At 36.3% G+C, this 25,866-nt stretch overlaps 1 pseudogene; it reads left to right on the top strand.

Annotated features, from left to right (window-relative positions):
• Window positions 1–25,866, top strand: part of LOC119523987 — a 123,363-nt pseudogene that overhangs the window by 40,470 nt on the left and 57,027 nt on the right.

The raw sequence follows: 25,866 nt of genomic DNA, 5'->3' as shown, positions 1-25,866 counted from the left end.
TACTACTCAGTAGCTGTTTTAGATCTCTTAAGAATAAAGAGAGAGATAAGTAAATAAACATTTCGTCTTTTCACTCATTACTGTTATAAATAAGATTGAAATTTCTGATTGTATAAATGACGCTCTAAATCTGCATCCATTAAATGAGAAAATAAATTTTAAGCTGAAACACTCTTAAATTAAAGAAAAAAAGTAGCCTTTTTTTTTGTAGAGAGATTCTGATTTTTCTTTACCCAAATACTGTCTGCATGTAATGGACACATGCATACACATATCAAATGGGTGAAATCACAGTTTATGATTTTTTTTCTAAAATTATTTAAGCATATAGTCATAAGGAAGTAAAGGCTGCCAGTAGAGCATACACAATTGTCTCTGGCAGATGATTTTTTTACTTTTTAAAGTAACTCCAGCAGCCAGTACATTTCATTATTTTCAGGAAATGTTAAGTTTAGTATTCATAGTTGTTAAACTTCGCACATATATCTTATCTAAAATTCAGGGATCGTATTGACTTCATTTTTTTTTAGTTCCTGCTTGATAATCAGAGTTTTATTGATTTTTTGATGCTATATCCTTTCTCCAGTCTTTAACTACCATCCTGTGTGTTATATGATAGAAAATTATCGTATGCTATTCATATGGAAATAAACCTTGTGAATTTTAAAATGGGATTTTATGTCTTTTTTATATCATAATGGTACTTAAAATGCCTCATAATTCTGTAATCATGTAAGCATTTCTATTATGTAGTTTAAAACTTCTCTTTAAGATTAGTATTTTAAGATGAACCTTTTTGTAATATTTTGAATTGTTTTAGAATTAAATCCTTTCATTAACTGTAAAACTGTGTATTACCATATGTCAGAAATGAATATTTACATATACTAATAAAAGAATATTTATTTTTTATCTTTGAACCAGATGTTAAAATATATGATTGGAAACTTGAATTCTGTGGTTTTATTTCCTTCTCTTGTTTACATTTTCAAGATTTCAGAGTTCAGGATAGGTCTGCATTATTTAATAATTTCAGCTTAGCGTATTTTACAAATATTTATTTTTTTCCCATATGCTTCTTCTGAGTAAGGTCATCTACGCCTACTCCAAATGTATCCAAATCTTTCTTCTTGGTCCCCTGGACATCTGCAGTTTGCTACGTCCCAAATGGAACTTTGTCACTAACCCACCTGACTCTTTCTAATCTACTCTGTCATCCATTTTCCCCATTTTAGTAAAAAGCACTACTGGAAACAAGTAAGTGGGAAAAATTCTGGACTCCAACCCTCCCAGTTAAGACATCTACTCAGTCACCAAGTTGAGAATTTTCTACCTTCTTACCAGCTTTTCATGTGTCCTTTCACTTCTCTCCCTACTCTCATTACCCTAATTTACTTTCTTACCGTAATTTTGAAGTAGTTTTTCTGGTCTTGCTCCCCTTATCTTCATCTTTATGTTGCTGCCAGTGTGACCTTCCTAAAATATATTTGTGGTGGCATAACTCCTCTGCTTACCAGCTTACAGTGGATTCCCATTACCTAAGTGGGAAAATTCACATTCTACCATGACACCTCTGTGATCTGGCCCTAATTCTCCAGTTTTATCCCTCCATCCCATTCCCAATAACTGTGCTCCATTTTAACCACACTACTTTTGTACCCTCTTTTAATGAGTTGTTTTATGCCACATCCATTTGCTCCTGCCATCCCATTTAGAATGCCCTTCACACCTTCCTCTGTACCTTTCTGTCTTTCAAGATGTAGCCCTATCTTTGCAGCATTTTTGGAGCTCCCCAGATAGGATAGACCATTCTCTCTTAAGTACCCTTACTGCTCTTTATCCATTTCAGTTGTATAACTAGTCAATGACAACTTTTCTACCCTTATTTGTTTTTATTATCTCTACCCCATCTAGAACATGGGACAGAAACTCTCTTATTTATTATTACAGATACTTCCAGGATAGTACCTACAATTTTGATAGACACAATAAATGTTTGTTGCCATATTGCTGATGTACTAACTGAATGAATGAGTGAGCAAATGAATGTAATGCTTTCTGAAGTTGTTTTTTTTTTTTTTCCTTTTCAATTACAGGAAGGAACAAGAAAGCCAGCAATGATAGAAAAAGAAGCTGGTCTTGATATTCCTGAAAGTGCTCCAAGAGAACAAATGAATAGTGGCAATACGACTTCTGTTGTTGGAGCACACAAAGATGATAGAAGTGGTAAGTATGAAAGTTTTTCTTTGCTTAAATATGATTATAAAAAACCTCATTGAAAATATGTTGCTCTAAATATGATATCATTTGTTTTAAATATTTTTCTTTTGCTGTCTTTCTTTCTAAGTATTCAGACTACTACCAACTTTTTCCTGAAACTACTTCAACCCTCTGAAGTTCTTTTCTGCTTTAACTTTTGTTTCATTGAAATATTCATGAATGCAGCTAGACATACATGTATTTAATATTCACAGTAATGAATGTTCTCATTAATGTGTCTGTGACTACATTTTATAGATATGATGCCAGCTTTAGGATTGGGTGAAAAGGAAGATACAGAATCACCTTGGGATTCTGAGGTACAGTCTATTACTTTTTAAAGTGTAAGAATTGAGTGATGTTAAAAAGTAAAAGAAGATGTTTTGACTTTACTTTCTTATCTCTGTATATGCCCACAGGGAATTCTTTTGTTATATTTTTCAACATAAAATTAATCAAGTAATTATGTACTAAGTACAAAACTGCTGCATAGTATAATTCAATAATTTGCAGGATCCATTTAATGAAGCCCATGTATGTAAGCAAAAAGCAAGTCTTAGAAGCCATAAACAACCAATTTAGGTTCTGAAGTTAAGTGTTTCTAGAGAGACTCCCAGTCAACCAGGCTGGCATCATAAGATGCTCCAAGGTGCCATTTCCCCACAGAGTCTGTGAACAACTAGCAATCTCTGGCAGAGCCATCTTCCTCAAAAGTCCAGGAAACAGTTAAAGGGTTGCAGTAAATGGGCAAGTGCCAAATGGAAAAAAAGGCAACTAAAAACTGGTAGGAGAAGTTTGTGGTGCCCTTGCTGGCCTACCTCTACCCCCTCCCCAGCACAGGGTGGGTGGTGCTCCCATTGTGAGTCCCTGGCCCTGTTCTGAAGAAAGCAGAACAACCCCTACATGTTTACTGGGGTGCCTGTGTGCTGGTGCCAACCTATTGTGTGTCAGCCTGAAAGACTGAACCAGGGCACTGGTTTCTGGCTCTCCCTCCCAGAATGTGCCCCATGGGAGAGTTAGCTTTCAGAAAGCTAAAGCAGTGTGAGAACCAAGCAATGCAGGAAACAGTTAAACAGGGTAAGGAACAATTAAGTGTCCTGAGGCAAAGGATTATAGGCTTTAAGACATACAATAGAGGACCCGGGAGGGGGAGTGAGTCTATTTCCTAGGGAATAGAGGGGACATTCTGATTCCTATAAATGGGGGAATTCTTAAGGCTCTGAATAGGCAAGACAAGAACTTAGAAAAGATAGAAAAGAACCTACCCTTCAGTTTTGCCTTGGGCTGATCTTTTTGATAGGAGAGCTGAATTCTGAAGCAGAGTGTCAGCCAGTGCAGAGCCAAACTGCAAAAACTGTGAAAGGTGTTTTTTTGTTTGTTTGTTTTGTTTTCGCATTGGTTGGTTGGTTTTGTTAGCGCCTAACACGCGAGGAAGTCTGTCATATCACTAGCTGGATACAAAGTTAAGATACAGCTCAGAGACTAAATCCCAGAGTTAATTAAAAATATTAAAAATGGAGAGTGTGCAACTAAAGATTAGAAGACAAACAAAAGCCAACAGGAAGTGACAATCCTTCCTAAGGAATGAGAGAACAATTCAGAAACCATCAAAGAAGACAAGACTTTGGACATACTGGGCAAAGACTTTAAAAATTTTTTGATATGCTCAAGGAGAAATAGGAAAACACAGAGAAAGAACTACAGGATACCAGGAAAATGATAAATGAACAATATGAGAATCTCAATAAAGACATAGAAATTTGAAAAAGGAACAAAATAGAAGTACTGGAGTTGATGACCACAGTATCTGAAATGAAAAATTCCCTAGAGAGTTTCAACAGCAGATTGGAACTGGCAGAAGAAAGAATCAGTGAACCTAAAGAAAAGAAAGTTGAAATGATTCAGGCTGAGGAGCAGAAAGAAAAAAGAATTTTAAAAAGTTGACAGAGCCTAAGAGACCTGTGGGACACCATCAAGCATACCAATATACACATTATGGGAGTCTCAGAAGGAGAAGAAAAAGAAATAGAACAGAAGGACTACTCTAAGAAATAATGGTAGAAAACTTCCCAGATTTAACAAAAAAACATGGATGCAGATGTTCATAATGCCCAGTGAACCCAAAACAGGATAAACTCAGAGAGAATCATGTCCAGACACATAGTAGTAAACATGCTAAATACCAAGGACAAGGAGAAAGTTGTGAAAGCTGCAAGAGAAAGGCAACAAGAGAGCTCCAATAAGATTAACTGCTGAGTTCTCATCAGAATCCATGGAGACAAGAAGGCAGTGGGATGAAATATTAAATGTGCTAATAGAAAACAGTTGCCAACCAAGAAATTTATATCTGGCAGGACTGTCTTTCGAAAGGACAAATGATTTCACTCATATGAAATAATTAGAATAAGCATATTTGTAGAGTCAGAAACTAGAATGCAAGTTACCAAGTACTGGGATAAAGGTAAGGAGTAGGGAGTTAATGATTAATTAGCACTGAGTTTCTGTTTAGGTTTTGGTACTAGGTGGTGGTGATGGTAGCACAGCAGTGTTAATATAATTAACACCACTCAGTTACATTTGACTATGGTTAAAAGGGGAAATTTTATATACCACAAATGTTACTAGAATAAAAATTAAGAGAAAAAAACTGTAGAATTCTCCAATGCGAACAGTGAACCCTAATGTGAATGATGGACTATAGTTCATAGTGTATTATAATAATATTGTTTCATCAGTTATAACAATGGTACCACACTAATACACAGTGTTAATGATAGGGAACACTGTATGTGTGAGGGGGGAGTATACGGGAACTCTGTATTTTCTGTAGATTTTTTGTAAACCTACAAATTCTCTAATAAAAATAATTTTAAAAATCTAGATAATGATTCCAGGTCAACATACGGCTAAATGTATGATTCCATGTGTAAAAGTCCTAATGAGGTTCACAAAGAAACAGTTTTGCACTATAGTGTTTTTTTAATTTAATTTTATTGAGATTGTTCACATACCATACAATTATCCAAAGATCCAAAGTCTACAATCAGTTGCCCATGTACCATCATACAGCTGTGCATCCATCACCACAATTAATTTTTTTCAATTTTTAGAACATTTTTATTACTCCAGAAAAGAAAGATAAAAAAAGAAAACTCAAATCCTCCCATACCCCCAACCAGCCCCCCTCATTTATTGACGCATAGTATTGGCATAGTACATTTGTTACTGTTGATGAAAGAATGTTAAAATACTACTAACTGTAGTACATAGTTTGCAATAGGTATTTTTTCCCTATATATCCCTCTATTATTAACTTCTGGTTATGATGTCATACATTTGTTCTAGATCATGAAAGAGATTTCTAATATTTATACAGTTAATCACAGACATTGTCCAATACAAGATTCACTGTTTTATACATTCCCATCTTTTAACCTCCAACTTTCCTTCTGGTGACATACATGACTCTAAGCTTCCCCTTTCCACTGCTTTCACACACCATTCAGCACTGTTAGTTATTCTCACAATAACATGCTATTGTCACTTCTGTCCATTTCTAAATACTTAAGTTCAAAGTAGTTAAACATTCTGCTCATAATAAGCAACCGCTCCCCATTCTTTAGCCTCATTGAATATCCTGGTAACGTATATTTCATGTCTATGAATTTATGTATTATAATTAGTTCATATCAATGAGATCATGCAATATTTGTCCTTATGTGTCTGACTTGTTTCACTCAATATAGTGCCCTCAAGGTTTCTTCATCAACCTGTTGTTTTTTCTTTTTTAAGACAGTTTTGTTTACCCACCATACATTCCATCCTAAGTAAAAAATCAATGGTTCCCTGTATAGTCACATATTTATGTGTTCACCACCATCAGCACTATCTATGTAAGGACATCTCCATTTCTTCCACAAAGAAGGAGGAAGAGTCAAAGAAGGTAGAGAGACAAAAGAAAAAGAAAGAAAAAAACATGACAACTAAAAAGTGACAAAAGGAAAGATAGAATTAAACTAAATTGGAATAAAAGAGTCAGACAACATCACCAATGCTGAGTCCTGTACCCCTCCCTTATGTCCCCCTCTTATAAGCATTTAGCTTTGCTGTATTGCCTTTGTTACATTAAATTAAGTGTAATACAATGTTTCTGTTAACTAGAATCTCTAGTTTGCATTGATTGTATTTTTCCCCAGTACCACCCTATTTTTAACATCTTGCAAGGTTGACATTCATTTGTTCTTCCCCATGTAAAAACATGCTTGTACATTTTATCATAATTGTTGAGCACTCTAGGTTTCACTGGTTATACAGTCCCAGTCTTTATCTTCCCTCTTTCCTCTTTCATTCTGGTGTCTCACATACTCCTAACCTTCCTCTTTCAACCATACTCACAGTCATCTTTGTTCAGTGTACTTATGTTGCTACCATTGCCCAAAATTGTGTTCCAAACCTCACACTCCTGTCTTTTCCTATTTGTCTGTAGTGCTCCCTTTGGTATTTCCTGTAGAGCAGGTATCTTGTAAACAAACTTTCATTGTCTGTTTGTCCAAGAATATTTTAAACTCTCCCTCATATTTGAAGGACAGTTTTGCCAGATATAGGATTCTTGCTTGGCAGTTTTTCTCTTTCAGTATCTTAAATATATCACACCACTTCCTTCTTGCCTCCATGGTTTCTACTGAGAAATCCACACATAGTCTTATCAAGATTCCTTTGTATGTGATGGATCACTTTTCTCTTGCTGCTTTCTGTATTCTCTCTTTGTCTTTGACATTTGATAATCTGATTATTAAATGTCTTGGTGTATGTTTATTCAGATCTATACTGTTTGGGGTATGCTGAGCTTCTTGGATCTGTAATTTTTTGTCTTTCATAAGAGATGGGAAATTTTCATTGATTATTTCTTCTATTATTGCTTCTGCCCCTTTTCCCTTCTCTTCTTCTTCTGGGACACCCATGACATGTACATTCATGCACTTCATGTTGTCATTCAATTCCCTGAGACATTGCTCATATTTTTCCATTCTTTTCCCTATCTGTTCCTTAGTGTGTAGGATTTCAGGTGTCTTGTTCTCCAGTTCCTGAGTGTTTTCTTCTGCCTCATGAGATCTGCTGTTGTCTTTCTCCATTGTGATTTTCATCTCTTGTGTTGTGTCTTTCATTTCCATAGATTCTGCCAGTTGTTTTTTCAAACTTTCAATTTCTACCTTATGTTCACCCAGTGTTTTCTTTATAGCCTTCATCTCTTTTGCCATATCTTCCCGGAACTCATTGATTTGCTTTTTATTTGATTTAGCATATTTCTTTGAAAGTCTTTAATAGATTGTTTCATTAAAGTGAAACTATTTCAACTGTATGTTGATTGAGGTGTAAGTTTGTTCCTTTGACTGGGCCATTATCTTAGTTTTTCCTAGCATAGATTGTAGTTTTCTGTTGTCTAGGCATCCGTTTTCCTTGGTTACCCCAATCATATTTTCCCAGACCAGTACGGGTTCAGATCTCAGAGTGGGGTTATATTCAGTTTCAAGTCTCCCTGTGGGTGTGTCTTAGAGATTGACAGCCTTTCCTTTGATGTCTCTAGCCACTGTGCTTTTCCTAACCTGCCCAGAAGGTGGCACCTGTCAGCCTATTGCTTCCGACTGGTGTAAGGAGATGTGGCCCCTTAGTTTCTGGTTTGGCTGTTTTCCCCCAGGTTCTGGTGTCTGGTTCTGAAGGGAAAGCAAGTAGTAGAGCTGGGCCTCACCTCTTTCCTCTTAGGGAGGATACACCCCCTAGGAAGTTATCATCTGCATTTAAATAGCTCCTTTAATCTGCTATCTCCACCCCTGTCTGGGTCAGAGTGCTGCAAACTAAAAATGGCTGAGGCATTCTCCATTGAGCCACTCAGGTTGAGAGAGAGAAAAATGGACAGAAAGCCCCCTTTCAGAGCCAGTCCACAACTCCCCAGTTTTATCCGGCAGCCAAAGATAACACCTGGTTTTCTGGGCTCCCCCTCCCAGGACAGAGTCATCTCCTGGCTCTTTAAGGTCAGTTATCACTAAAGGCCTCTGTCTGCTTGTTAGTGGTTTGTAGCTTGTATTCAGCAGTTCATGTTTGTTAATTAAAACCCCAGTTGGATCTGGGCTGAGCTATATTTGCTTGCTCGGACAGTACTGCTTTCTACCACAGTGAGGTTTTGCCACTCAGCCTGCCATGGGGGTAGGGGGCTTCTAGCGCAGTTCCACAGTTTTTATTTATAGATTTTATGCTGCAATCTCAGGCATTCCTCCCAATCCAGGTTGGTGTATGATGTGTGGACAGTCACGGTTGTCCCCCAGCAGTTATTCCAAATTATGTACTAGTTGTTCCTGGTTGTTTATTAGTTGTTCTAGGGAACTAACAAAATTCCACTCCTCTCTATGCCGCCATCTTGCCCCATCTCCCATTGTAGTGGTTTTTCACAACTTGCAACTTGAAAAAAGTTGATGCCTGGGGCTTTGAAAGTATTATTATAGTTGGATGGTCAAGTATGTTTGCAAGATATATTTCAGGAGAAGGATAAGCATGGGGAATGGTAAAAATATGTGGGTTACAATAAAGACAGTTTTGTTTAGTGGTGTTTTAATAAGTAAAAACTATTTTGGATAGTTAAAATAGAATGCATTTATGACAGCCATGCTTGTAGTAATGTAATAGTAAAGTAATAGCAAGCTGCACTAAGGTGACTGTTGTGGAAGGAGGTAGGAAGGGCCTGATCTCTTACATGCAGGCAACTGCTGCATCGAGGTACAAGCACCGTATTTGAAGCCCAGAGTCATGTTAGTTTACCTGGTTTTGTCACTTACTAACTCTGGGATCTTGGAAAAAATTCCTTAACCTATTTGAATGTCAGTTACCTCATTCATAAAAATGGTACTCATATGTACCTTTCAGATATGTGTAATTTGGTAACAACTGTGAAAACTATAAAAGATGCCATACAAATGTAAGATAAAATGATCACCATGCTATCTAGTGACTTACTAAATATTGGTTGACACTTCTTTAAACCTGAAGTAAAATAAAATGGCAGAAGTGTCAATCAAAGAAGGGGGAAGTTAGAATAGATGTGTGGATTTATAATTTGGGGTTTGTTAGGTTTCAGTAGACTACTGCTGGAGATATCCTGTAGTTATATAGTGATTTGGCACCTGAGGCCTTCTTGATGAGATTTTAGACATTTTGGTCTTGAATACATTTCTGTTGTTGAAGTCCAACTATGTGCCAGGCAGTTAGACACTGAATATAAAATGAGGGCTTATGTTGTAGTGGTAGAAGCAGAAAAACAAGTCACTATAAGTGCTTCATATGAAGGAAACTGAGAATGTTAGTGTAGAGATTACTGGATGAGTTTCTAGTTGGGCTGAGTATGGGTGTGGGGCTTAGGTAGTTAGAGAAGATCTCTCTGAGCATGACTTTTAAGCTGCCAACTGAAGGATGAGAAGGAGCCAGTTGTTTGAAAGTGGGAGAAGAACATTCTGGACAGACAACAGTGGACCACAACTGTCTTGTGTATCTTATTCACCATTTTAATCTAATGTCTTGGAGTGAGCAGCAAGTAAGAAGTGGGATAACTGTTATCATAATCATTCTTTTTCTTATTATATATAAAAAAGAAAATGTTCATAATATGTGGTTGGCATATTTTAGATGCTTAAAAATGTTCTTATTCTTCTCTTGTTATTAAAGCTTACTATACTTTTTTGAAATAATTCTTAATGTGCAAAGAGTTGCATGGTATATCTCATTTTTGTTTCCTATTACTTAAACAAAGCCTAAAGAAAAGTTTTTCTTACTACTTTGTCATTTTATTCAATAATTTTCCCTATAATAAAAATCAAAAAAATTTTGCCATGAAGCATTAGCTCTCATTTGTCATAGAAGATAATTAGGTTCCTCTGCGTCCTTGTTTACCTACATGAAGCAACTTCTAAGATGTTCAGTTTATACTCAGTGTGATGTACTCCAAAGTTCCTTATGCCAAGCATCTTATTTTACTGCTGCATTATAACAAATATATTTATTAAAGAATTTGTTTAAATACATTATTTTTAAAATGTCCTCTTATTTTGGGTGGGAAATGCAAATTAGAGTTACATGTTTTGAAGTTAGTTTCTTGTTGGAATATAAATCAGTGTTTTGTATATGAATATGTTTGCTCTGGTCCTCCTTGCTCAGTTTACAGAATCAATGACCAAGTGACCATAAGGGTTAGATACGGACTAGAGACTATATATGAGGTTCTCCATTTAAATGCCTTCATTTTTAATACATGCTCTTATATTTAAGTTTAATTGCTTTTAAACTAAGAAATTCTATTTTCTTAGAAAGTGATGAGGAAATCTTTGTGCATTTCATTATTTTAACAGAACATCTCTGAGAGTCTTCCACAGAATTATGTTGTTCATTTACCTGAAGTCACAGATCAGAAAGGAAAAAATATATTAAATGGACAAATAGAAGGTAAAACTGCATTTTATAAAAATTCATTTGACAGAATGTTTGACACATGAGCACTGGTGTTTTCTAGTTGAAATCATCTATTAAATACATAGTGTGGAAAAAGGGAAGTAAAATGGAGATAAGTTGTATATGATTAGAGAAGATGCCAGCAACAAATTAAAAATTATGAGTGTTACCAAAGGAGTGAAATTAAGGACAGTCAGGAAATAAGGAAGATGAATGGCATAAAGAGAAGAATGAATGAGAAAGGCAGAGAGTATAGGGAGTAAAAAGAATCAGGTGTGCATAGTGAAATGTGGTCAAATAAAATGAATCTTTACAAAAAGGAACAGACTGTTAGAAATGCAGGAAGAATATGAAGTGAGATTTCTACACCAAGCTTGTCTGAGAAGTAGAGCACTAATTTCTCACTGACTCTCTTCCCCATTGTTTGGAAGGCATTAATGAAGGAGGCTCCTGATCTTACTGAGCTATGTTTTATCTACCTTGGAGGAATTTAAGCAATATGGTCAGCTCAGCTCTAATTGTATATAATATTATGTCATGTAAAGTGTTGCTACTTCATAGGATGGATCACATAGACCAAAATAAGAGAATTGAAAGAAGAGAACAGGTTCAGTTTTGGAGATATCAAGGACCCTAAAGCCTGATAAAAAGTCCATTAGAAACTTTATGACTTTTAATCCAGTCTCAGTTTTGGAGAAGTGTCAGGGAGGAATTTAATTTCCAAAAGGGTAAGTGAAAATAAAGAAATGTGGAAGCAGACTCAGAATAGACCCGAGTGGCTCAGATTTTCATGAATCACCTGGGGGCCATGTTAAAAATGTCGATTCTGAGTCAGAAGGTCTGAGATTCTGCCTTTCTAACAAGCTCCCAGGTGATGCCAATACTTCTGGTCTTGAGACTACACTTTGAACAGAAAGGGTGTAGACTTCCCTTTTTTTTTTTTTTTAATCATCATTTTATTGAGATATATTCACATACCACGCAGTCATACAAAACAAATTGTACTTTCGATTGTTTACAATACCATTACATAGTTGTACATTCATCACCTAAATCAATCCCTGACACCTTCATTAGCACACACACAAAAATAACAAGAATAATAATTAGAGTGAAAAAGAGCAATTGAAGTAAAAAAGAACACTGGGTACCTTTGTCTGTTTGTTTCCTTCCCCTACTTTTCTACACATCCATCCATAAACTAGACAAAGTGGAGTTTGGTCCTTATGGCATTCCCAATCCCATTGTCACCCCTCATAAGCTACATTTTTATGCAACTGTCTTCAAGATTCATGGGTTCTGGGTTGTAGTTTAATAGTTTCAGGTATCCACCACCAGCTACCCCAATTCTTTAGAACCTAAAAAGGGTTGTCTAAAGTGTGCATAAGAGTGCCCACCAGAGTGATCTATCGGCTCGTTTTGGAATCTCTCTGCCACTGAAGCTTATTTCATTTCCTTTCACATCCCCCTTTTGGTCAAGAAGATGTTCTCCATCCCACGATGCCGGGTCTACATTCCTCTCCGGGAGTCATATTCCACGTTGCCAGGGAGATTCACTCCCCTGGGTGTCTGGTCCCACGTAGGGGGGAGGGCAGTGATTTCACCTTTCAAGTTGGCTTAGCCAGAGAGAGAGGGCCACATCTGAGCAACAAAGAGGCATTCAGGACGAGACTCTTAGGCACAAATATAGGGAGGCCTAGCCTCTCCTTTGCAGCAACCGTCTTCCCAAGGGTAAAACTTATGGTAGAGGGCTCAACCCATCAAACCACCAGTCCCCTATGTCTGTGGTCATGTTAGCAACCACAGAGGTGGGGTAGGCGAATACCCCTGCATTCTCCACAGGCTCCTCAAGGGGGCACTACATTTTTTTTTTCCTTGTTTGTCTTTTTTCTTTTTTTTTTTTTTACTTTCCCTTCTTTTTTAAATCAACTGTATGAAAAAAAAGTTAAAAAGAAAACAAACATACAATAAAAGAACATTTCAAAGAGACCATAACAAGGGAGTAAGAAAAAGACAACTAACCTAAGATAACTGCTTAACTTCCAACATGTTCCTACTTTACCCCAAGAAAGTTACATAATATAGCAACATTTCAGTGAACTTGTTCCTACTACATCCATCAGAAATTAACAGACCATAGTCATTTCTGGGCATCCCCAGAACGTTAAATAGCTTATCTGTTCTTCTTGGATTATTGTTCCCCCTTCCTTAATTGCTCTCTACTGCTAGTTCCCCTACATTCTACATTATAAACCATTTGTTTTACATTTTTCAAAGTTCACATTAGTGGTAGCATATAATATTTCTCTTTTTGTGCCTGGCTTATTTCGCTCAGCATTATGTCTTCAAGGTTCATCCATGTTGTCATATGTTTCACCAGATCGTTCCTTCTTACTGCCGCGTAGTATTCCATCGTGTGTATATACCACATTTTATTTATCCACTCATCTGTTGAAGGACATTTGGGTTGTTTCCATCTCTTGGCAATTGTGAATAATGCTGCTATGAACATTGGCGTGCAGATATCTGTTCGTGTCACTGCTTTCCGATCTTCCGGGTATATACCGAGAAGTGCAATCGCTGGATCGAATGGTAGCTCTATATCTAGTTTTCTAAGGAACTGCCAGACTGACTTCCAGAGTGGCTGAACCATTATACAGTCCCACCAACAATGAATAAGTGTTCCAATTTCTCCACATCCCCTCCAGCATTTGTAGTTTCCTGTTTGTTTAATGGCAGCCATTCTAACCGGTGTTAGATGGTATCTCATTGTGGTCTTAATTTGCATCTCTCTAATAGCTAGTGAAGCTGAACATTTTTTCATGTGTTTCTTGGCCATTTGTATTTCCTCTTCAGAGAACTGTCTTTTCATATCTTTTGCCCATTTTATAATTGGGCTGTCTGTACTATTGTCATTGAGTTGTAGGATTTCTTTGTATATGCAAGATATCAGTCTTTTGTCAGATACATGGTTTCCAAAAAATTTTTCCGATTGAGTTGGCTGCCTCTTTACCTTTTTGAGAAATTCCTTTGAGGTGCAGAAACTTCTAAGCTTGAGGAGTTCCCATTTATCTATTTTCTCTTTTGTTGCTTGTGCTTTGGGTGTAAGGTCTAGGAAGTGGCCTCCTAATACAAGGTCTTGAAGATGTTTTCCTACATTATCTTCTAGGAGTTTTATGGTACTTTCTTTTATGTTGAGATCTTTGGTCCATTTTGAGTTAATTTTTGTGTAGGGTGTGAGGTAGGGGTCCTCTTTCATTCTTTTGGATATGGATATCCAACTCTCCCAGCCCCATTTGTTGAAAAGACCATTATGGCTCAGTTCGGTGACTTTGGGGGCCTTATCAAAGATCAGTCGGCCATAGATCTGAGGGTCTATCTCTGAATTCTCAATTCGATTCCATTGATCTATATGTCTATCTTTGTGCCAGTACCATGCTGTTTTGGCAACTGTGGCTGTATAATAAGCTTCAAAGTCAGGGAGTGTAAGTCCTCCCACTTCGTTTTTCTTTTTTAGAGTGTCTTCAGCAAATCGAGGCATCTTCCCTTTCCAAATAAATTTGATAACTAGCTTTTCCAAGTCTGCAAAGTAGGTTGTTGGAATTTTGATTGGGATTGCATTGAATCTGTAGATGAGTTTGGGTAGAATTGACATCTTAATGACATTTAGCCTTCCTATCCATGAACATGGAATATTTTTCCATCTTTTAAGGTCCCCTTCTATTTCTTTTAGTAGAGTTATGTAGTTTTCTTTGTATAGGTCTTTTACATCTTTGGTTAAGTTTATTCCTAGGTACTTGATTTTTTTAGTTGCTATTGAAAATGGTATCTTTTTCTTGAGTGTCACTTCCGTTTGTTCATTTCTAGCATATAGAAACATTACTGACTTATGTGCATTAATCTTGTATCCCGCTACTTTGCTAAATTTGTTTATTAGCTCTAGTACCTGTATCGTTGATTTCTCAGGGTTTTCTAGATATAAGATCATATCATCTGCAAACAATGACAGTTTTACCTCTTCTTTTCCAATTTGGATGCCTTTTATTTCTTTGTCTTGCCGGATTGCCCTGGCTAGCACTTCCAGCACAATGTTGAATAACAGTGGTGACAGCGGGCATCCTTGTCTTGTTCCTGATCTTAGAGGGAAGGCTTTCAGTCTCTCACCATTGAGTACTATGCTGGCTGTGGGTTTCTGATATATGCTCTTTATCATGTTGAGGAAGTTTCCTTCAATTCCTACCTTTTGAAGTGTTTTTATCAAAAAGGTATGTTGGATTTTGTCAAATGCTTTTTCAGCATCTATTGCGATGATCAATTGATTTTTCCCTTTTGACTTGTTAATGTGTTGTAATACATTGATTGTTTTTCTTATGTTGAACCATCCTTGCATGCCTGGAATGAACCCCACTTGGTCATGGTGTATGATTTTTTTAATGTGTCTTTGGATTCGATTTGCAAGTATTTTGTTGAGGATTTTTGCATCTATATTCATTAGGGAGATTGGCCGGTAGTTTTCCTTTTTTGTAGCATGTTTGCGTGGTTTTGGTATTAGATTGATGTTAGCTTCATAAAATGAGTTAGGTAGTGTTCCATTTTCTTCAATGTTTTGGAAGAGTTTGAGTAAGATTGGTGTCAGTTCTTTCTGGAAAGTTTGGTAGAATTCCCCTGTGAAGCCATCTGGCCCTGGGCATTTATTTGTGGGAAGATTTTTGATGACTGATTGGATCTCTTTGCTTGTGATGGGTTGGTTGAGGTCTTCTATTTCTTCTCTGGTCAGTCTAGGTTGTTCATGTGTTTCCAGGAAATTGTCCATTTCTTCTATGTTATCCAGTTTGTTGCCATACAGTTGTTCATAATATCCTCTTATAATTTTTTTAATTTCTTCAGGATCTGCAGTTATGTCACCTTTTTCATTCATTATTTTGTTTATATGGGTCTTCTCTCTTTTTGCTTTTGTCAGTCTAGCTAGGGGCTTGTCAATCTTGTTGATCTTCTCAAAGAACCAACTTTTGGTGATATTTATCCTCTCTATTGTTTTTTTGTTCTCTATGTCATTTATTTCTGCTTTAATCCTTGTTATTTCTTTTCTTCTACTTGGTTTGGGATTGGTTTGCTGTTCATTTTCTAGCTTCTTCAGTTGATCCATTAGTTCTTTGATTTTGGCTCTTTCTTCCTTTTTAATATATGCGTTTAGTGCTATAAATTTCCCCCTTAGCACTGCTTTTGCTGCATCCCATAGGTTTTGGTATGTTGTGTTCTCATTTTCATTCGTCTCTATATATTTAGCAATTTCTCTTGCTATTTCTTCTTTAACCCACTGATTGTTTAGGAGTGTGTTGTTTAACCTCCAGGTATTTGTGAATTTTCTAAGTCTCTGATGGTTATTGACTTCTAATTGTATTCCATTGTGGTCAGAGAATGTGCTTTGAATAATTTCAATCTTTTTAAATTTATTGAGGCTTGTTTTATGTCCCAGCATATGATCTATTCTGGAGAAAGTTCCGTGAGCACTAGAAAAGTATGTGTATCCTGGTGATTTGGGATGTAATGTCCTGTAGATGTCTGTTAAATCTAATTCATTTATCAGATTGTTTAGGTTTTCAATTTCCTTATTGGTCTTCTGTCTGGTTGATCTATCTATAGGAGAGAGTGATGTGTTGAAGTCTCCCACAATTATTGTGGAAACATCAATTGCTTCCTTTAGTTTTGCCAATGTTTCTCTCATGTATTTTGTGGCACCTTGATTGGGTGCATAGACATTTACGATTGTTATTTCTTCTTGCTGAATTGCCCCTTTTATTAGTATGTAGTGGCCTTCTTTGTCTCTCAAAACATCCCTGTATTTGAAGTCTATTTTATCTGAGATTAATATTGCTACACCTGCTTTCTTTTGGCTGTAGCTTGCATGAAATAGTTTTTTCCATCCTTTCACTTTCAGTTTCTTTGTGTCCCTGTGTCTAAGATGAGTCTCTTGTATGCAACATATTGATGGTTCATTTTTTTTGATCCATTCTGCGAATCTATATCTTTTAATTGGGGAGTTTAATCCATTTACATTCAACGTTAAAACCGTGAAGGCATTTCTTGAATCGGCCATCTTATCCTTTGGTTTATGTTTGCCATATTTTTCCCTCTCTCTATTAATATCCTTTATTGTACCCATACCGAATCTCTTTAGTACTGAACCTTTCTCCAAGTCTCTCTGTCCTGTCTTTGTTTCTCTGTCTGTAGGGCTCCCTTTAGTATCTCCAGTAGGGCAGGTCTCTTGTTCGCAAATTCTCTCAGCATTTGTTTGTCTGTGAAAAATTTAAGCTCTCCCTCAAATTTGAAGGAGAGCTTTGCTGGATGAAGTATTCTTGGCTGGAAATTCCTCTCACTCAGTATTTTAAATATATCGTGCCACTGCCTTCTTGCCTCCATGGTGGCTGCTGAGTAGTCACTACTTAGTCTTATGCTGTTTCCTTTGTATGTGGTTAATTGCTTTTCTCTTGCTGCTTTCAGAACTTGCTCCTTCTCTTCTATGTTTGACAGTGTGATCAGTATATGTCTCGGAGTGGGTTTTTTTGGATTTATTCTATTTGGAGTTCGCTGAGCATTTATGATTTGTGTATTTATGTTGTTTAGAAGATTTGGGAAGTTTTCCCCAACAATTTCTTTGAATACTCTTCCTAGACCTTTACCCTTTTCTTCCCCTTCTGGGACACCAATGAGTCTTATATTTGGACGTTTCATATTATCTATCATATCCCTGAGGTCCATTTCGATTTTTTCAATTTTTTCCCCATTCTTTCTTTTATGATTTCATTTTCCATTCTGTCATCTTCCAGGTCACTGATTCGTTGTTCAACTTCCTCTAGTCTTGTACTATGAGTGTCCAGAATCTTTTTAATTTGGTCAACAGTTTCTTTAATTTCCATAAGATCATCCATTTTTTTATTTAGTCTTTCAATGTCTTCTTTATGCTCTTCTAGGGTCTTCTTGATTTCCTTTATATCCCGTCCTATGGTCTCATTGTTCATCTTTAGTTCTTTGAGTAGCTGCTCTAGGTGCTGTGTCTCTTCTGGTATTTTGATTTGGGTGCTTGGGCTTGGGTTATCCATATCGTCTGGTTTTTTCATATGCTTTATAATTTTCTGTTGTTTTTGGCCTCGTGGCATTTGCTGAACTTGATAGGGTTCTTTTAGGGTTTGTAGACCAGTTGAAGTCCTTATCTCTAATTTATCAGATCTACAGCTTCGTGGAGTACACTTTCTCTAACTAACCAGCAGGTGGCGTCCACGCGCCACCTGTTCTCCACAAGCCAGTTCTCCCCTGCTTAGCCTTTTTGGTGAGTGGGGGAGTGAGTCTTGTGGGGCCCAATTGGTGTCCCAAGCTTGTGTGTGTAGTTGGTGTTGCCTGGCCTGTATGTGGGGCGTGTTTCTGGGCAGTCGGGGAGGGGGGGTGGCCCTAACAATCAAATCTCCCTGATGATCCTAGAGTTTTAAAGCTGCTGCAATAGTCTAATCCTTCAGTTCAGTCCTGCCACAGTTTGTCTCTGCCACTGACCCACAAGTCTTTGGTATTGGTGTATGGCTCCTGAGACTTGCAAGTGGGCCCCTCTTCCAGGCTGTGCACCCTGGGTCCTCTGTTGAGGGATGACTGTGCTATGTCACAGGTGAGTGCCGTCCCCCCAGGGCAGTTCTGGGCTGCTGGGCTGTGTAGGGAGGCTCCCAGTCTGCTGAAATGATGGCTGAATGGGGCTTTGTTAATTCACACTGCTCCTCCTTCCCAGTTCTGGGACATTCAGCTGAGGTTGCAGGGAAGGCTAATGTCCACGCCCAGTTTTGTGGTGTGTGCCTGTTATTTGAAGCACTTCCGTCACACTGGGTTGTCTGGGGCAGCTCTGGGCTATGGGGCTGGCGATGGGCAGGAGTGTTTCCTGTCCACCAGGATGGTGGCTGTGAGCGGACACCCCCCTTTTCTTGGGAAGTTGTGTTGTTTATTGAATTTTCTCAGCCACTGGATTATTGCCTTTTGTCTCAGAGCTCTCTTAGTTCTGCTCTTGACTTGACGTGCCCAAATTGCAATTCTTTGAAGCTTTCTGTATTGGGCTTCTTAGAGTAATTGTTTTAGAAAAAGAAAAAAGGATTTAAAAAAAAAAAAAAGAAAAAAAAACGGCCCTCCTCAGAGATCTAATGGGTTATTGAAATGCTAATAGACGACGCAACCAGGGTCATTAAGGAAAGGTCCACAGGGCAGAGAGATCAGCTTTTCTTCGGGATTTGCATATGCGCCTCAGGGCCTAAGCTCGGGCTTGAGCTCTGCCCTTCCCCCTTCTATGTTCACCAGAACTCCAAAAATCTGCTTTTATTTTGGAGTTTTTCGTGTTGTTTTTTTTCTATGCCTGTCTCCTCTCTGCTGGGCTGGCTGCTCTTAGAGTCTCTGGTGTCTGGTCTCAGTCTATCTATGGTTGGAGTTTGAATCAGTAGAATGAGTTTCCGAGAAGAGCAGCCACTGCACTTCTCCCTTCTCCTTCCCGGAGCTGGCAGCCCCTCCTCCCACGGGACTGAGCCTGGCAGGGAGGGGCGCGGGTCCCCTGGCCGCCAAAAACTTACAGATTTCGCTGATCTCAGCAGTTCCACGTTTTCATGAGTGTTGTATGAAGTATGCCCAAAGTCAGATTGCTCTGTGGTGTCCAGTCCACGCAGTTCCTGGCTTTTTACCTACTTTCCTGGAGGAGTAACTAAAACTTACAGCTCACCAGTCTGCCGTCTTGCCCCGCCTCCTCCAGACTTCACTTTTAAAGAATCTAGAAGACTAGCCATGGTGTGTGTCCTGGTTTAAGACATAAAAGGTTCAAAGGCGTGGTTTTGCTTTTGTTTATAGGAGAGGGTAAGGAGTGTGAAAGAAATAAAGAAATAGAAATTATAGATGCAAGTTACCACTGCTAAACAAAGAGAAAAGAAGTGGTGAGGATAATTCATAAAAAGAAGGTAGAAGAGGGGTACTGCAGAGCCCAGATCTAGAGATGACTTTTGAGGAGCAGGAGGGAAATGAGGGGAGGGAGGAAAAGAAGTTAGCTAAGTAATTTCACAGTTATTGAGGAAACTTGAGCGAACTCACCTGGCTTTAGTGTATTTCCCTATAAACTGAAGATTAGATCATTACTGCTCTGGAGAACACGGGAAGCAGGAGGGAGTGCTGGAATTGGGTAAACTGCAGTCACTCAGTTCTCTTTCCCTTCTCTGTCAGGCATTGAAGATGTGTTGCATGGTGTTAGTTAATCAAATGAGACTAATTTGAATAGAGAAACATGGGCTGTTTTTTTGTAAGGCAGCTAATTCTTTGGTAAGATGGCTGTTTCATAAAAATCCTTTCAAGACTAGTGTGATATACCAAACCAAACTAATTTTGGAAACAAAAAGTATAGAGTTCATTCCTTGAATAAGATTTTTATTTTCCCCGACAAGTTACTGAATTCACTAAAAAAATCACTGCACTGATTTTAAATATGAAAGGGTATTAATATCTATTTCTGTGGCAATTAAATTTATTTTTCCTTTTTGATAATCATATTTCAATGTTGAAAGTTTATTATACATTATTTCTTAGATGTGTTTTGTATACCTTCTTGCATGAGTGGATCAAGAAAGTTTAAGATGGCTAAACTAGAGGATACAAGAAATGTAGGCATACCAGTAACCCACATGGGTATGGAAAAAAATGAATATTTTTATTAACTATTATTCTACAAGTGTATATCCAAGGTGATTAATTCAGATCACTTTATTTCTGTGATGAGAAATGAATTATGCATGCAACTCAACTGTCATCACGAGTGTTTACTTTCTAAATTACAGGGCCAATTAAAGAACATGAAATATTAAATACTTGTAGCATAATGGTATAAATAACCTTAATGCAGTGCATTCAAGATATGCTGTTGGGTTCTGCCATCAGTTTTGACATTTATCTTCTTAGGGTCATGATTTGCTCCTCTGATTAAGGGTCACTTTTCTTCCCGTCAGTCAGCATGTTCACACTGACGTAAGTATACTTTTCTAGTTAAGTTAGTCAGTTGATACATAATCTCACTTTTGAAATCTCAACTGCATGTTTTGTTAAACCTTTATTTCTGTTATTTTCTTTGGTATTTATAATAGATTCCTATTTCCGTCATGTTGTCTTAACCAAAAAATCTACATATAAACTAATCATTTTCAAAGCTAAGCATGAGGATTCAGCTTGATACTAACTCTGCATGAACCTGTGGCTTGGCTTTTATCGTAGTCACATGTCCTTGATTATATATGTCCCTTTTGCCTTTTAGATTCTGCTGAGAAATATCCTCATGTGAAGGTAACAACTTTCATATTTTTATCTTCAGTTATTAACTATAGATTGTGAAATATACTTTATTTATTAATCATCTTGTTTCAAAGCCCGTGCAGCCTATCGTTGAAATGAAAGATTCTGCACCTAATAAAGCAGTGAGAATCAAGGATGTACAAACATCCAAATCAGGTAAATTTTACAATACAAATTTAACTCTGGAAAAAAAGTACAAGATATCGGAAATGCCCACCATCTTCTTATGCCAAATTCTTTTTTGCAAATTTAATTGAAAGTTTTGATATAAATAATGCAGATATGCCATTGTTGGTACCCATGTACCAACAAGCATAAGATAAAGAGATTTTTAAAATGTAAGCTTTAATTAAGATGTTTCTGTGTTTAGACATCCTGAAGTTTCCTGTTTGGAATCCCTATACTTAGGGAGCCATAGAGGTTAATAATGGAACACTAAGATTTTTCCAGTGTTTTCCAGTGTTTACCTAGGGTAAAGCTTCACATGTCAAATGTGTTTAATTTTAATTATTTCATTTTAGTGTCTTTATACTGATGATCTTAAGCCAATCAGATATTCTGATTAGTGGGCTCTGTGTGTGTGTTGGGGGGAGGGATCTGGTAAATACAAGCAAACACAGTCACAGATTCCATTAACCATTAGACCTATGACATTATCACATGCCCTCTGGATAACTCCATTGCTTACTTACAAGAGAATGAGAATTTCTTAATATCTTAATATTATAAACATCTTAATATTTTAAAATTTGTTTTGATCTCTTGGACCCTTTGAACCAATCTTGGGATTGTAGGGGTTCTCAGATCACAGTTTACAACCAGTGCTTTAAACCGAGGTGTTCCTGGTTATCAAATGATAAAGGGGCCTTTGATGACAAAGTGGCCTTTAAAGTTTCACTTCTACATTTCTTTTTTCTTTCACTTGTCTTTAGAAATTCAAATCTGACAGTTGAGTTTAAAAAAAGGAAAAATATTTTCATTGTACGTTCATTTCCTATATCATGACACTCTGTACTCTGGATTTTGCATGGACTTAGACTTATCCAGTTTTTACATGGAAACAATTAGGTCATTTAAGGCTATCATGTCTCATATAAATTTTTCATGTATATCCAAGGCTTAGAAAATGAATTCTGACAATATTGGTGCATTCAGGAAAGACCATTTCATTGTATTAAAGTCGTTTTAAATTTAACATAGTAAATTCATTAAACATTTTTTAAACTCATGTTTCTAGAACATACACACATGTAAATATTGTCATATATTTTTAAATTTAAAGTGTTTAAACATAAATTTTGTTGTTAATAACAAAAAATTCATATCCCTGAAGAACTGTAATTGTTAATAAACAAAGCTCTTGTGGAAAAACAAAATATGTAATAGAGATTGCTGAGTGAATCAAAGTAATCCTAAGCAATAAAAATGTAGGAAAAAATGAGAGACAGTTAACGAAATTTATCTAAGTGAACGGCAGGTATGATACATGTAAAATACAGTCAGCCACAAAAAAGTAGTATGTTTATGTGAGAGAGAACATAGGACTGCTTTTCTGAAGAGAGAATTTGTGCAGGTTAGTCAGACTTGTATTATTAGTTACGTTCTAATGAATGAAAATTTTATTTTCAGATTTTTCAGATTGGGATTCTACTAGTTTGACCCTCAGTAGTGAGCATTGCAGAACATCTGGGGATTTGAAAGTTGATGATAAATGTCTATTTGTATCACAGTCAATCACCAGAAAGTCAGTCAGCATCCACAGAATTTGGACAGATGACCTTAATAGATAAAGAGAAGTTTAGTACTGGAACTGTATTTCTATTAGAGAATTATTCTCTCCATGACCCGTGTGAATCACAGCTATCAGAAAAGAAAGAGAGCAAAGAAGATAATAAAGAAGTTAGAGCATTCAACTCTAGAGTACCCCTGTATGACTTCTATAATATAGTTCTGACATTGAAAAATCATTTCATGGCAAAATTTCCTTTTGTGTTTTCTCCCCTCATGCAACCTGCAACCAAACAGAATACCTTTTAGCAAGGCATTTGCATTCTTCCTTTAACCAAAGCAACATATAATAACAAAGGGGAATTAGGAGACAGAAAAATTTCATTCAGGTTAATATTTAGAATACACTTGAGAGTGCATAAAAGGATTATACTCAGAACTTTGGGAATAGAAGGAAAAATAAAAATAATTATCCAAAATTACTTCAACAAATGGTTCAGTAATGCATATGAAGAGACACTAGATGTCATCAGAGTCAAGAAATAGAAACATCATAAAGAGTCATTGACAAATTCATCCACCCAACATAAATGAACACAACCAAAAACAAAATTGAAAAAATACAGTAGAAACATCTAAAGGGACACTGTCCACTATTCTCTACTTCATGACAGTACTTTTTTTAACAATATGCTAAACTTCAACTACATTATTTGTGGCTTCCAAAGTTACATTACTTTTACACCTCTAGCAGTGTATACCTATTTCCTATATATCTGAAATGTTTATATCCTTTTATCTGAAATCCTATACAGTTTATTCTGTCTCAAATGTTGTTCATCTTTTAAGACACAGACTGTTATGGGAAATCTTCCTGGATAATTATGAATATTTCTTAAAGAAGTGAATATTCAGCTAAAGATTAACTTTAATTTATATTTTCAGTTGGTTAAATGTTATTTTGTTTATTGTTATAAAGATTATATCTTTTATCTAACTGTTCTAAGTAGTTCATTTTAACTAAATGTATAATTTGTCAGCAGAACTAGACTTAAAAATGAAATCAGAGGGAGAACAAGAGAGGCTTGATGGAAGTGAAAACAACCAACCACAGGTATGTGAAAGTTTAAATTTCTGGTATAATTTTGTTTTGGTGCTTTAATAATGAGCGTGGCCCAAATAAAATTACATTTGGACTAGACTGTTAAAAATCTATAGATTATCATTTATTATTTTAAAACATTTTAACCACTTATAAAACTTAAAATATTCCTAGAATCTTTAGTAACTTATAGCAAAACGTTTACCATTGGAAGAAAAAGAGAACCACACCTTCCAGAATGAGGCTTTTGGTGTTAGAGTACAGATAATGACTCTCCAATTTTTTTCCCTTAGTGTCTTCCACATATTTTATTTTAGGGCAGACAATCAGTAAATATTATTAAAAATTTTTAAGCCACCCCTATTAGTGGACATTAGAATGTATTAGATCTGGACAGGAGATTATCTAGGTACATAATGCTATCATAGTATATAATTTGAATTAAAATTTCAGAATTTGCTTTTCTTCCTGATTGATGTTAATGGCCATGGTTCTTAATCATTTAAAGTTTACCTACTCTCCAGTTACTAATCTGTAAAAAACATCCTTAATTGCACTATAGGGACTCTCTATGTCAGGCATGATCAGGCGAAATGTTTTTAAAGTGAGGAAACCTTTGTAATATTAAAAATTATCTCCTAATTCAATTCTGGTAAATTTAATATATAATGAATTAAGCTTAGTCCAAACAAACAGTGACAAAATTGGGTTTGCTTCATTTTTTTCTCATCTTTTAGGCTGAGCCAAGTAATTTATCACTTCTTAGTTACAATTCAGTTATTTGGGAATAGCTAAACATAGATTAAGAGTTAAACTTTAATTATTTTCTAATTTTTCTTTGTCCATACTTGATTACTTAAGGATAAAGTTATTTTTAAAACATGCACCCCAACAGAAAAGACATTTGAGAATCAAATCAAGCAAAGTAATCTTCCACTTTTCCATCTGCAAAAAATGTCTCAAGAATCAGAAATGAATGAGGAATGTGATAGAAAGGATATATCTGTAGATTCAGGACTTCCTTTTATGCAAAAGTATGAGGAACTGTTGATCAAACAAGGCAAGGTAGAATGGAAAAATAATTTAAAACTGATCACAAATGAGTTAAAGCAGAAGTTTGGTGAAATTTGTGAAAAGTTTAAAATTACTGCTTGTCCCAAGGAAGAGCCACTCCATGACAACTCTAAAGGAGTGAACTTAAAGGAACTATCCTCTAATTTGATAAAAAATGTATTTGATGATGAAGAAAAAGATGCATTTGGAGTGTCTATCTCTGTTGTATTCCAGGCATTTCCTGAACAAAGAGAACCCAGTCTCAAAAATGTCTTTCCATCTCATTTATCCTCTGGGTCCCAGGAGTATACTTGCCAGTCATCTTCTAAACTTGATTTAAATGATAATAAATTAGACTATGAAAATGATTATAAACCTGACACTGAACATATTTTTCACAAAAATAAGGAGAGTTTTTATAATGATGCAGAAAATAAATTTATAAGGAACCCAGATGTAGTTACAGTTGAAGTTAAAGAAGACCAAGAGTTTGATATGCGAAAGACAAAAAATACAAACCAAAATACCATGAATTGGAAATTAGACATTGGACATATACATTAGTCTAGTGATCCCCAAAGCCTTCTTGATTTGTGGCTTACCCACTCCAGTGAAATGAAACGTATGATTCAAACAAAAAAGCACAACCTTTTTGCTGTCACAGACACTTATGAGAAACAAAACCAATGCAAGATTTGTTCCAGAAGCCATTGCATGATAATTGCAATGCTAATAACTATAAAACCATGGAATCTGAATTAGAAAATGTGTGTTCTTCTCCACCATATAGTGACAGCACATCAAAAGTATATCTAAATGAAAAATTACAGCAAGATATGCAAAAGTTTAAGAATGAGATAGGCATTTTGCAAGTAGAGTTCTGGGCT

Source organism: Choloepus didactylus, chromosome Y (genome assembly GCF_015220235.1).
Source record: "Choloepus didactylus isolate mChoDid1 chromosome Y, mChoDid1.pri, whole genome shotgun sequence".
Classification (NCBI taxonomy): Eukaryota; Metazoa; Chordata; class Mammalia; order Pilosa; family Megalonychidae; genus Choloepus; species Choloepus didactylus.
Note: the sequence above shows the minus strand (reverse complement) of the source record. Positions and strands in the feature narration are given on the sequence as shown.